The 12267-nt window shown below is 49.3% G+C and overlaps 1 protein-coding gene across 3 annotated transcripts in view; it reads left to right on the forward strand.

The window, feature by feature from the left end:
* Window positions 1-12267, forward strand: part of GSK3B (glycogen synthase kinase 3 beta) — a 291716-nt gene that overhangs the window by 73984 nt on the left and 205465 nt on the right. The window lies entirely within an intron of this gene.

The raw sequence follows: 12267 nt of genomic DNA on the forward strand, positions 1-12267 counted from the left end.
TTGACGGTGGCTGAGGAAAGGAAGCATTGTCTACTCTAAACTGTTTGTCAAAAAACGTTGGAAAGCTGCTGTTGCTAAAATAAGTTTCTTGCAATAATATAATGTCGACCTTCTTCCGTTTGCAATCTGTTAAAGCTAACCGTCTTTTGCTTGGGCTATTGAGGCCCTTCACATTATGTGAGATAATGTTTACCGACATTTTAACATACAGTATTTTTGGCTTACCGACTCTGTGACATGGTGAAGACCACACAGGAGAGTCCCGAACCGACGGCAATGCTGCAACCATCTTCTGAGATCTCCGACCTTCCAGTTGGACTCGGGGGGGAGGGGGAGAGAGGTTACTTAGGGGAAAAGGGGGTTAAAAAAAAAAAATCAGGGACGAGCCACATATGGTCGAATATGACCATGACTCCTCTGCTCTTGGGTGGGAAGAATCCACTGGTCCAAGAGAGATAGGAACCATTAACATGCGTGAAAAAAGCACGCATGGCCCCAAGGGTCTTGCGTGGTAGCGTGGGTGGGACCCATGCCACCCTTCCTCAGGAACATGTGAACGCCTGGGGCCGTACCTCTCCTCTGACCCCGGCAAAACATTTTTAATAACTTGTATTAATAAAACAGCATACATTTCTGACTCAAATTGTGTTTGACATTCAACTTTCAATTATCAAACCAGACCCTAAATATGTCTGTCTAATATGTAGGATACAATACTCCATGCAGGTCTCGGTGAAACCTCAGTGTTTTGTGGGAAGATGACCTACACTCCTCCTTCATTTGGTTACTATGCTCATGCTGATTGATATAGGTGATCCTCCCCCTAGAATATTTTAACCCTCTAACAATGTAACCCATCCTAAACATGGTTATACATAACAGTAACTGTTACATCTGAGTGTATTTAACGTGATATTTATCTAAGGCTAAACTAAGCCTTCAGCACATAACCCCAGGGAAGAAAATCAGGGCTCCATGGATTTGCTCAATAAACTAATTTATTGCCAACAGACTTAATGTTTCGGCCACACAGGCCGTTCTCAAAAGCAGAAATGGCATAATGTGCACAATCACAAACTCAGCCCTCTTATAGCCCCAAACCAGGTGTCATGAATAGTCTAATTAGTCCAATTCAGTCCCTCATCATCCAGCGCCGTCGCTCTGTTAAAATCTCCTTCCTTGCTGACATCATGTGTTGGTATATCCTCCAATAGGAATCTACTGTATTCTCGCGCGAGTTCCTGCACCAAATCTCCTCTGGTAAGATGGAGTGGTGTCAAGAGGGAACCTCCTCGTCATGTGACGTCACCCCGTTGGCGTCCTCATCAGCGTTATGGCGTCATGACGTCATCGCGTCCGTATCCCTGTGGTGCTCCCGATGTCTTAACTCCATACACAGATTGGCAGAGTAGCCTGCCATGCACCCTGATTGGCGACGTTCTGGCGGAGTGACGTCATAGTGTCTGTCTCCTAATGCCATGTCCTTATTGATCCGCTGCCATGGCAACCATTGACTGTGCACATAACCTCAGACAATTCTTTTAAAACTAAATGAAGATTCTGGTGTGAGGTTGTAATTGCCACCACGTCTCTCTAAATCTTTCATTGTCTCTTGGTTGGCCGCCTTTTCTTTGTTCTTTCGTGCAGAGTTCCTCACTTCAGACCAGGACGGCCGAATCCATTTGTTCCCAGCCCATCCCTGCGGTCTCCGATGTAGGTAATTAATATCCCTTCTCAGCTCTTTCAGTTCTGCCTGGAGTAGGGACTTCAAATCGTTACACAGTTTATTGAGGCCATTTTTCTGATTACTCTTTGTGACCAATTCCCTGCCTGTGCTAGCACTTCTTTCTCTCTGTGAGTCAGAGGCATAGTCAGCTGAGACTTTAGCTTTCCCTGCACGCTCCATGTTTGGATTTTGAAAGTAGTTTTTTACATTTTGTGTCTTTCTCCTGTTCTGAGACCGTGTGGCGATCCTCGGGGAAATCGGTGTTTCACGGCTATTTGTTTTCATTTTCACTGCATGGTTGAATGTCGGCTGTTTCTATGCTCTATTGTGCCGGGACAGAGTGGAGCTGTTACGTTTGGCCGCCATTCCCGCGGCCGCTACGCATGTGTCCGTTGTAAACATTGTGAATAGAGTCAAAGTCTTACTGGTATCTCTCTTACTGAGTTATGTAAGGCCTCGTTCAGGGTGCAGGCTTCGGAGGGAGGGCGTGCTGACGTGCGTGCGGCCGTGGGATACAATGTATTTAAAGTGAACTGTGGTTGTCAGGGTAGCAGCTGCCCTGTCTCCGAAGTAGGGAGTTGACGCTGGCTACAGTTTCAATAAACAAAAAAATCGGTTTTTGAAGCTGCAGCAGCGTCACTGGGACCTCGGCAGCCAATGAAATCATTCTTGAGAATGATTTCAAGACTGCAACTTGGATCCCTAAGCTCCCGTCTGTAGCCCCGCCCCCTCCTCAACTCCTGAAAAAGTCTGCTGGGAGGATGAACACACATCGCCCAGCAGACTGCCGCTCGCACATGCGAACGCCCGCCTCCAACTCCTGCCTCCGGCACCCTGAACGAGGCCTAATAGTGTAGGGATGGGGTCTGCTGTGGCTTTAAATGATTTTGTTTGCAGGAGATGTGGGAAGCACATCCTGTTATAGGAGACAAGCGCAGCCACCTCAGCAGCTTCTCAGCAGCTTGTTCAGATAACGTCAGTGTAACAGGGGACTTATCTATCCCTGTTCACAAAGGTGCCTCTAATCCAGCAGTGTGGTGGTTAACTGCTGGTAGCAAATTAACTAACACCACCTGCCTGATTACAGGTAGTAGAAAAAGCCTGCCTTTGAGACAGGAAGTAACTCTCTTTAGCTCTGACTAAGAGCTGACCTTTGGAGAGACAGAGCAGAGATTCTTGAGTCCCAGGAGAGACTGACCAAAAGAAACCCTGATCTCTGGAGCTGACCAGTCTTGAGCTCTGCACAGCAGAGCTGATTTCAAGACACAGGGAAAACTACTACACCTGAAGCTGAACCAGGAAGTGAGAAGATTTTCCCTCCAAACCACAAGGAACAGATAAGACTTTTATTTACAAGACTTTCTATATCTGCTTAATTCATGCTATGTGTTTGGGGACTTGGAGAAATGCTTGACTAAGGGAGATGTGAATAAATTGAATAGTGTTTTCACTAGAAATACTCCCAAGTGAATGGAAGCTTTGTTCCCCCCCCTTGTTTGGATGTTTTCCTAATAAAAAAGGAAAAGGCACAATAAAGCCTATTATAATTTCACATTATAAACGTCTCCAAATTGTGTACCTCTGTGAACGTCCGTCTACAGTCAGGTTGAGCCTTTATTTTATTAATTTTTTGGGGCGGGGGGGCACGATCCCTAATGACTGGCCTTCAGTCAGCCAGCGGGAGCCAGCCGGCCTCACTAATCTTACTCGCATTCACCCCGCACCTCTTCAGAGGTCTGAGACTGCCGTCTTGTCTCTAGGCTGTGACAGACCAGATTGGGGGCCGGATCGATGCCCCTGCACGGACTCCCTTCACCGGCACTAGCCTCAATCAGCGGGGGAACTCCAGCGGGACACTTCAGATCAGCAGCGGACCATGCAGGGGCAGGCTTACCTCCTCTCTCAAATCTCGCTCTAGAAATGGTCTCCGCGTCCCCTACGCTCCCAGATGGCAATCCACGGGGGGGAACTCCGTCGGGACCCTCCGGTCCAGCCGTGGGCCCGATCCCTCAGGGAAAGTGATTCTCCGTTCCTCTCCGGCGCCGCACAAGTGGTTCCCAGGGGAGAAAATGTCCGCCGTCTCTCTCAGGCCCTCTGCTACAGCCGCAGGTGAGGGTTAATGTTAGCGTGCTCTGTGGACACCATTGTGGGAGCTGTGGGTGCTTTTGTGTTGCCTGGGATGGTGCTGGTTTTTGCGCCTTAGTGGTGCCTCCGTCACCGCTCCCTCAGCTCACTGCACGGCGGCCATCTTAGCCTGCTCGTGGAGCTGAGTCAGCAGAAGGCCCTCTGACCCCGGCTCAGTATCTTCTCCTCGCCCTTTTTCAGCTACCACTAGGACAATAGGGGGGCTTGGGGGGGAAACCCAATCACTTTTAGGTTCTCCCATTATTTAATTTTATATATTAATCTTATACTTTTTTAATAAGTGGCAAATCCCCTTGCCTTTGCGGAGCCGAGCTGACCTGCTCCGCGTCCTAGCCGCCAACCCAAGAAAAAAGGCTGCTCAGTGGCGAGAGTTTCTGCGTGTATTGGGGTGACGTTTATTGTATCATTCATACAGGCCTTTAAAGTTCCCGTCCGTACTGGTCCTGGAGAAATGAAGATTTGTTGTGGCTGAGATGCCTATTACGGGACCAACACGACAGTTCTTCATAGATTAAATGGTCGTGTACAGAGCTTACCAAAGCGCCGATATTTTTCTTGCATGGTGTGATAGTGCCGCAGCTCAGCAATGTATAATATCATCTGGGAAGGATCTGAATGTTGTGCCTTAAAAATTAGTAGCGCAACGCAACCTACATCCTTTTTGGCTCTGAGAGGCAGTACTGAAGCATGAAATCGGAAGGAAAGCGTTACCATCGAAAGAAGTATGAACTTAAAAGGCAAATGTCAATTGACTGCTCCTTTAAGACCTTCTCATGTGTTACAACCAACTGATCTGTTGTTTGGTCACTTATTACGTTTGTTTGGTACTCTACAAAAACAGTTTGTCCTGTGTCATAGGCAGGAAGGACAGCATCCCTGCGTGTCAGAGCAGTAATTGTACGCATTGCTGCCTCCTGTGCACACGGTGTCCTGAGCTTGTGTACAACGAGGCAAAGCCTTCTATAAACCTCAGCCAAGAGTTGTGAAATGGAAGCCAAGCACAGAGCCTCTCCTTCGTGTGACGGTGTCCTGAGAGCAGAGGAAACTGTTTCACTTTGTTCTTCCATGCTGGAGAGCAGTGATCAGGTGCCACGGGAGCTGATCCACGCGCTGGAAATCTGTGCCACCTTATTGTTAGAGCCGTGCTAACGAGTCAATCTTTCAGTTTCTCACAAAGGGAGAGATTCACGCTGATGGGTTCTCACAGGAAGAGAGTCACGCTGATGTGGGGTTCTCACAGGGGGAGAGTCAGACTGATGTGGGGTTCTCACAGGGAGAGAGTCACGCTGATGTGGGGTTCTCACAGGGAGAGAGTCACACTGATGTGGGGTTCTCACAGGGAGAGAGTCACGCTGATGTGGGGTTCTCACAGGGAGAGAGTCACACTGATGTGGGGTTCTCACAGGGAGAGAGTCACGCTGATGTGGGGTTCTCACAGGGAGAGAGTCACGCTGATGTGGGGTTCTCACAGGGGGAGAGTCAGACTGATGTGGGGTTCTCACAGGGAGAGAGTCACGCTGATGTGGGGTTCTCACAGGGAGAGAGTCACGCTGATGTGGGGTTCTCACAGGGAGAGAGTCACACTGATGTGGGGTTCTCACATGGAGAGAGTCACGCTGATGTGGGGTTCTCACAGGGAGAGAGTCACACTGATGTGGGGTTCTCACAGGGAGAGAGTCACGCTGATGTGGGGTTCTCACAGGGAGAGAGTCACGCTGATGTGGGGTTCTCACAGGGGGAGAGTCACGCTGATGTGGGGTTCTCACAGGGGGAGATTCACACTGATGTGGGGTTCTCACAGGGGGAGATTCACACTGATGTGGGGTTCTCACAGGGGGAGATTCACACTGATGTGGGGTTCTCACAGAGGGGGAGATTCACGCTGATGTGGGGTTCTCACAGGGAGAGATTCACACTGATGTGGGGTTCTCACAGGGAGAGAGTCACACTGATGTGGGGTTCTCACAGGGAGAGAGTCACACTGATGTGGGGTTCTCACAGGGAGAGAGTCACACTGATGTGGGGTTCTCACAGGGAGAGAGTCACACTGATGTGGGGTTCTCACAGGGAGAGAGTCACACTGATGTGGGGTTCTCACAGGGAGAGAGTTACACTGATGTGGGGTTCTCACAGGGGGAGATTCACACTGATGTGGGGTTCTCACAGGGAGAGAGTGACACTGATGTGGGGTTCTCACAGGGAGAGAGTCACACTGATGTGGGGTTCTCACAGAGGGGGAGATTCACACTGATGTGGGGTTCTCACAGATGGGGAGAGTCACGCTGATGTGGGGTTCTCACAGATGGGGAGAGTCACGCTGATGTGGGGTTCTCACAGAGGGGGAGATTCACGCTGATGGGTTCTCACAAAACAGCCTATCCCTTTGTAAGGGCTAACTCACTTCCCCAGTCCCTATCTGCAGGGCTGGGAGGTAAGCCCCGTACCAACATATCACCCCAAAGTTTAAAAGGTACCTGTAAGCTGGGGCTCTGTGTGCCAGTCTCTGGGTCTGGTTGGTGTCCATTGAGGGGCCAGCGAGTTCCAGGGTCCGCTGTGCCCTGGAATAGAGGTCTGATTAGCTAGCTGAGACTGGATCATTGTCTGTAGCTGCAATTAACCAGCTCCCTGCTGGATTCCTCAGACCACTACAGGCTTATTTTGAAGCCTTATTTAGACGGGTTGAGTCCCTGTTACAGGGAGATTCACGTTATGTGAGGTGTCTCGTACGTTCCCATGTTACCTGCCATTAACGTCACTGCAGTGCGATACCCTGTGTTACTGTTTAAGGGAAGAGTTAGGGTGGCAGCACCTTAAAGGTGTAACAGCCTTAAATATACAATAATCAACATGCTGTAAAGCGGCCCCCATCGCAGTGCTGGAGAGGTCGGGCCCCACCGCAGTGCTGGAGAGGTCGGGCCCCCACCGCAGTGCTGGAGAGGTCGGGCCCCCACCGCAGTGCTGGAGAGGTCGGGCCCCCACCGCAGTGCTGGAGAGGTCGGGCCCCCACCGCAGTGCTGGAGAGGTCGGGCCCCCACCGCAGTGCTGGAGAGGTCGGGCCCCCACCGCAGTGCTGGAGAGGTCGGTCCCCAACCAAAACAAAAAAAAAAAAAGGATTGCTTTGCCGGCATCACCTTGCCGGATGACTGTAGACAGGCCGCGGGTGCAATGCAGGATGTACATTATTGGAAAACTGCAGCCATTGTCTTCCCAGAATGCCACAGACCTTGCTACCTGATGTAAAGCATTCTCTACCATAGATAGGCAGCATAGCCGGCCCCTCTGGCAGCGAATTAGTTGGCCTGCAATGCATTTGTGAACCTTACATTGTACAAAAACAGAGTCCGATGAAGCATTACAGTTTCTTCTTTAGGGATGTTTTTACACTACTTTATAATGACCTATAAACAATTCAATCACATTTTATGTGCCGTTTAGCAGATTCGATCCAAGTTTACATAAATTGTAGTCTTTCCTAGATACTGTGCTGCCGTCAGCCTGGTTCCTTACCCAAAAGGAAATACTGTGTGTGCGGTGTACAAATGTTCATTGTTCTGTCTCCTGGTACTTTATTTTCTCATCGTCGTGAAACGCGCGCGCATCATGTGATGAAAGTATACGTGGGAGTCCAAGGAAAAAATCCAAGCCAAAAAAAAAGACTGCTTATTCCTTATCTCCAGTACTTCAAAGTATCAGTGTGGTTCTTTTTCCCAGGCTTAAAAGTAAGGAAGCGTCCAGCTGTGTCTCTGTGACTAATATCATGAGTCACTCAATATCCTATCACCATTGTACCACTCCATGGAATAAGTGACCAGCAGCTGTCTCCCCTCACTTCAGCACGCTCGCCATCTTTTCACGTACAATAAGCGGCATTACTGAAAGAGTGAGTAGCCATATTTAGATGTTGGAGATTAGATGTTGAAAAAGGACCCAACCATCTTTTGATCTTTCCAGGTAGGACTTCGGAGCAGAACATTTCCTGCTTGTCCTGATATTTTACCCAACATTCATTGGGTTGGTTTAAAAAAAAAAAAAAAAAGGGAAGGATTTTAAAATGTGTAAAGTTTAAAAAATAATTTAAAAAAAAAGTGTAAATCAACTTGTCTTCTTGATTCAACCTGTTACATTTCCAGCTGTGTTGAATTGGAGACTGAAATGTTCTTTCTAGCTTTGAAGTGAGCTGTTTGTTACGTCTTTATTTTAGCCAATTAGTGACCGTGTATAACAGAGCCTGGTTTAATTATTGGCCTCTCCAAGTACAATTGGTAATACCTCCATATCTTTCATGGTCTTCTGTAGAGTTGACACTACTGGTTAGTATTAGATAGATATTCGTTAGCTATTGATGTGATTTCCAGGACTGCTTTAATTAACCCCGTGGCTCTGCTGTCCTATCTGTGTCCCAGACTTCTCAGCTTGCACTTTCTAACTCTCCATTCCCCACTTAGAATGTGTTCAGTTACTGTGTCAGTTTTGCGAGGTGCACATGCCGGACTATTAAATAATGTGATTTTATTTGTGGTTCCTACCTAACTTCAGGCAGGATCCACCAGGAATGCCAAAGTAATGGTGGGCTGGGCCGTGGATACACACTCCATTTATTTCATTTTTCTTTTTTGGAATGTCACACATTTTTCATCTTGGTATGATCAATATAAATGAATATATAGAAGCTGGAAGTGTACTTTGAGCACACGTTATGAAAGGGGCGTCTTACACAGAAGACAAGTGTCGCTTCCCCTTAGGCTACGTCCATAGAGGGGAGCCACGCTGAGCCGTGCGGACCCTGAGGCTCGTCTGCACATTCGGGAGCGATTGCATGAACTAGCGGACGAGCCAGCGTGCGCGATCGGGAGGCGGGGCACTGACGATACTGGTCCAATAGCCCGCGAAGCACCAATGTCACGGCGCCATGAGGTTGACGCTGCTTCGCTCTGATTGGAGGTTTTCAGCCGACAGCGCGCTCAGAAACAGGTTCTGCTGTCGGCTGAAAATCCCTGCGCCTCAGCACGCCTGCAGACGCTCGCGTGAGCCCCCTCTCAAGACATCCTCATTGAGGATGACTGGGCTCATCGCGGAGCGTCCGCACGGCTCAGTGCTGCCTGTCCTTCTATGGACTCAGCCTTAGGCCAAGTCCCCGCTAGCGCTGAGTGAAAGCCAATACCCTGACATGCGTTCCAGCCTTTACTGCTCCCTTTTGTAGTAGTAGTTCCACATGTGTAGTCACGCGTGACATAAACAAGTTGTGTAAAAGTGACAAAACCCCTGTAACAATAAAGGACAGACATGCGCACATTCACCACGTCTTGGTCAGGTCCCAAAACCTGCATTACCCTATAATCACCCCGCATACAGAGCTTCCATTTGCAGCCAGGATTTCTGGGTAATGACATGTAATGAGCACCCGCAGGCCCAGATGCAAGAAAAGGGGGCTACACTTTAGCATTCATGGGGACAAAGGACATGTGGATCTGGACCATAGTGTCACTTTTTGCTTCTTATCCACTTTAAAATGGTTTGACCTCTTGTTTTTTGGGGGGAATCTCTGGAGCTGAAATGAACCCTGAGACCCTCTGCTTCCCACCTAGGGGGTAATATCAGTATTCTTTAAAGGCAAAGCTTCATTAACATGGATCCATAGGTTTATACCTGTTGTCATTACCTAGTATCGCTGGCGACAGAAGAAGCATTGTACGCTGTGAGACTATTGGGGACAGGTCTGAGACGTGACTGTGCTAAAGTGTTCTTACAAATACCCGCGGTTATCTGGGGTCTTTGTTACCATCCCGATGTTCACGGATAATTGGACTGTAATGGATTACAGAGTCCTGCCGCAGCTCTACTTTTAACGACGTGCGCAAACGCTTCCCGTTCATCACGTGTACTCCTGGGAGTCACAACCTCTCCTAGATTCAGTGAATATCCCAAATGCCGGGTAAGGGGGGGTGGGGCAAATGGGAGGAAGGGAATGAGTATGAAATATATATATATATATATATATATATATATATATATATATATATATATATATATATATATATATTAGTGTAGAAGTGGATACCCTGTTATTCACCACTTGCAAATAAGCCATCGGTCTCCTCGGGCACTGCAAGTAATGGCATGTGTGGCGGCGGTATGTGATATTAGAAGTGCTTGGCTGCTGCTTAGATGGTCTCTCTGTCTCTCTGAAGCGATTTACGGAACATGAAGCTGGAATGCCGAGAAACCCAGAAAGTCGTGCAGTTTGCCCATCCGTTATATCGCCTTAAAGCGGCGATCCCGCCTGCCCCCTTCCTCTGCATCCTTGGTCTGAGTAACACGCACCTCTCGCTGAGCGGTCACAATGTCGCAGCCGCTATTTCCTTTCTCCAGGGCCCGTTCTCACCGGGTTTGTCGTCATTTCAGATACGTTAATTTAGAGGAGTTAATGATGTGGGTATTCGTGTTAAGTTTTTGGGTAAGGGGATTAGGGTAAGGGGTTAAGGTTTTTAGGGTTAGGGATAGCGTCAGTATTGGGGTTTTTTAGGGTAAGGTTAAGGGCTTACATTGGTGGCGACGCCTCCGGCAGAGAGGTGTCCAGGCGGCGAGGTGAGTGCCGTCAGATATCATCTGGTCGCGGCACAACGCTTACATGTCCTAGACCAGGAGTGCGCATACTTTCCCCGCTGCGCCCCCTTGCCTGCTCGCGCCTCCCCCCCCCCTCCCCCCCTCCCCCCCTCCTTAGGTAAGTGAAGTTGCAGAGGCCTCTCATGATCCCCCGGCATTTACTTTTAATGCCTTGGGGAAGAGTGCAGGCCCTCTGTACCCGCCGCGGCCCCCAGTATGCGCACCCCTCTCTTACTCCCCAGGGAGCATGCATGCTGCCAGACCTGCTGCAGACAGCTTGGGAAGTAGGTGCTCCTGTTTCCACTCCTATTGTCAAATTCTTGTGACCGTGGGCAGGTCCGTATTAGATTGCTAGTTCTTTGGGGCGGGGGCACCTTTGCCTGCAGAATTCTAGAAGGCATTAGTAGGCCATTTGTTCTTCAGTTGCTGTAGTTGTCACTAATGTGGTTTCAAATGTTCACAAGAAAGGCCGTGCAAAGAATTTTAATGATCCATCAGTGCTAGAGCCTCACAGCTGTTTAGTGATGTCATTAAATGAACCCTTTCAAAGTCAGAGGGACTTGCAACTCATTGCACTGCTTATGCGAAGAGGTTTAGCAGTCGGCATCCTCTGCCGGCTATTTATTCCTTCTGAACGCCAGCGAGATGTCCCGTGTGTGAGACGCAATCACACGAGGAGATTCTGCTGGGGCGACGATCTGTGCCCCTGCCTCAGTGAGTCTGTGAAGAAGAGGGGTTTATATCCTCAGACAGCGTCTTGTTTTTATGCAAATGAAGGTTGTCCCACTGTCAGTGGCGCGGTTTTTAATGTGCTCGTCCCACCCCGTCTAGATTGTGTTTTCATTGCAGACAGGTGGGTTTCATGAGCGCTGTCCGTCTGCCACAGCAAATACGGAGACGGCTGGACAGTTCAGTTAACACAGTCATTGCCTGCAGAAGACCCGCCAATTATAAATGCTGCCTGGTGCTTTTTTAATGGGGGGTGGGGGGGGAGGAAGGGGGGTTAGGTAGGGGGGGGGGTGAAGGGGGGTTAGGGGGGGAGGAAGGGGGGTTAGGTAGGGGGGAGGAAGGGGGGTTAGGTGGGGGGGAGGAAGGGGGTTTAGGTGGGGGGGAGGAAGGGGGGTTTAGGTGGGGGGGAGGAAGGGGGGTTAGGTGGGGGGGGAGGAAGGGGGGTTAGGTGGGGGGGGAGGAAGGGGGGTTAGGTGGGGGGGGAGGAAGGGGGGTTAGGTGGGGGGGGAGGAAGGGGGGTTAGGTCGGGGGGGAGGAAGGGGGGTTAGCCTTATTACAGGGGCAGTGGTCTCAGCAGTAAGATAGAATGTGCTTAGATCTCCCTTTGGTTGAAGTACTAAAGGACATAGGTCTCACAGCTCTGTAGGACACGGGTTCCCTGGGATGTATGTAGTGTAATGGTTACATAGTTATGCAGTATTAGGAATGAATGCAGAATTATTACAGAATGATGTCACTTGGCACTGCACTTTGTCACCTGCTGCACAGACCTCACCTTGTGTTTCAGCAGGGTTAGAACAGGGATAGACAACCTCCATTGAACGTGTGTGTGTGTATAAACATATATATATATATATATATATATATATATATGCGCAGAAGGGGCGTTGCAGCAGTGGCTCAGTGCGGCTGCATAATGCCGGCACGCTGGTGAATCCTGTCCTGCTTCTTACGCTAGTAACGAGTGATTAGCACAGGAGAGGAGCGGGGCGGGGCAGTATCTATCTGTGCCCTGTCATTAAACAGCTGAGGATGCAGCATGACACTACCATCTACCCCAGCAA

This window comes from Ascaphus truei, chromosome 3, assembly GCF_040206685.1.
Source record: "Ascaphus truei isolate aAscTru1 chromosome 3, aAscTru1.hap1, whole genome shotgun sequence".
NCBI classification, from domain to species: Eukaryota; Metazoa; Chordata; class Amphibia; order Anura; family Ascaphidae; genus Ascaphus; species Ascaphus truei.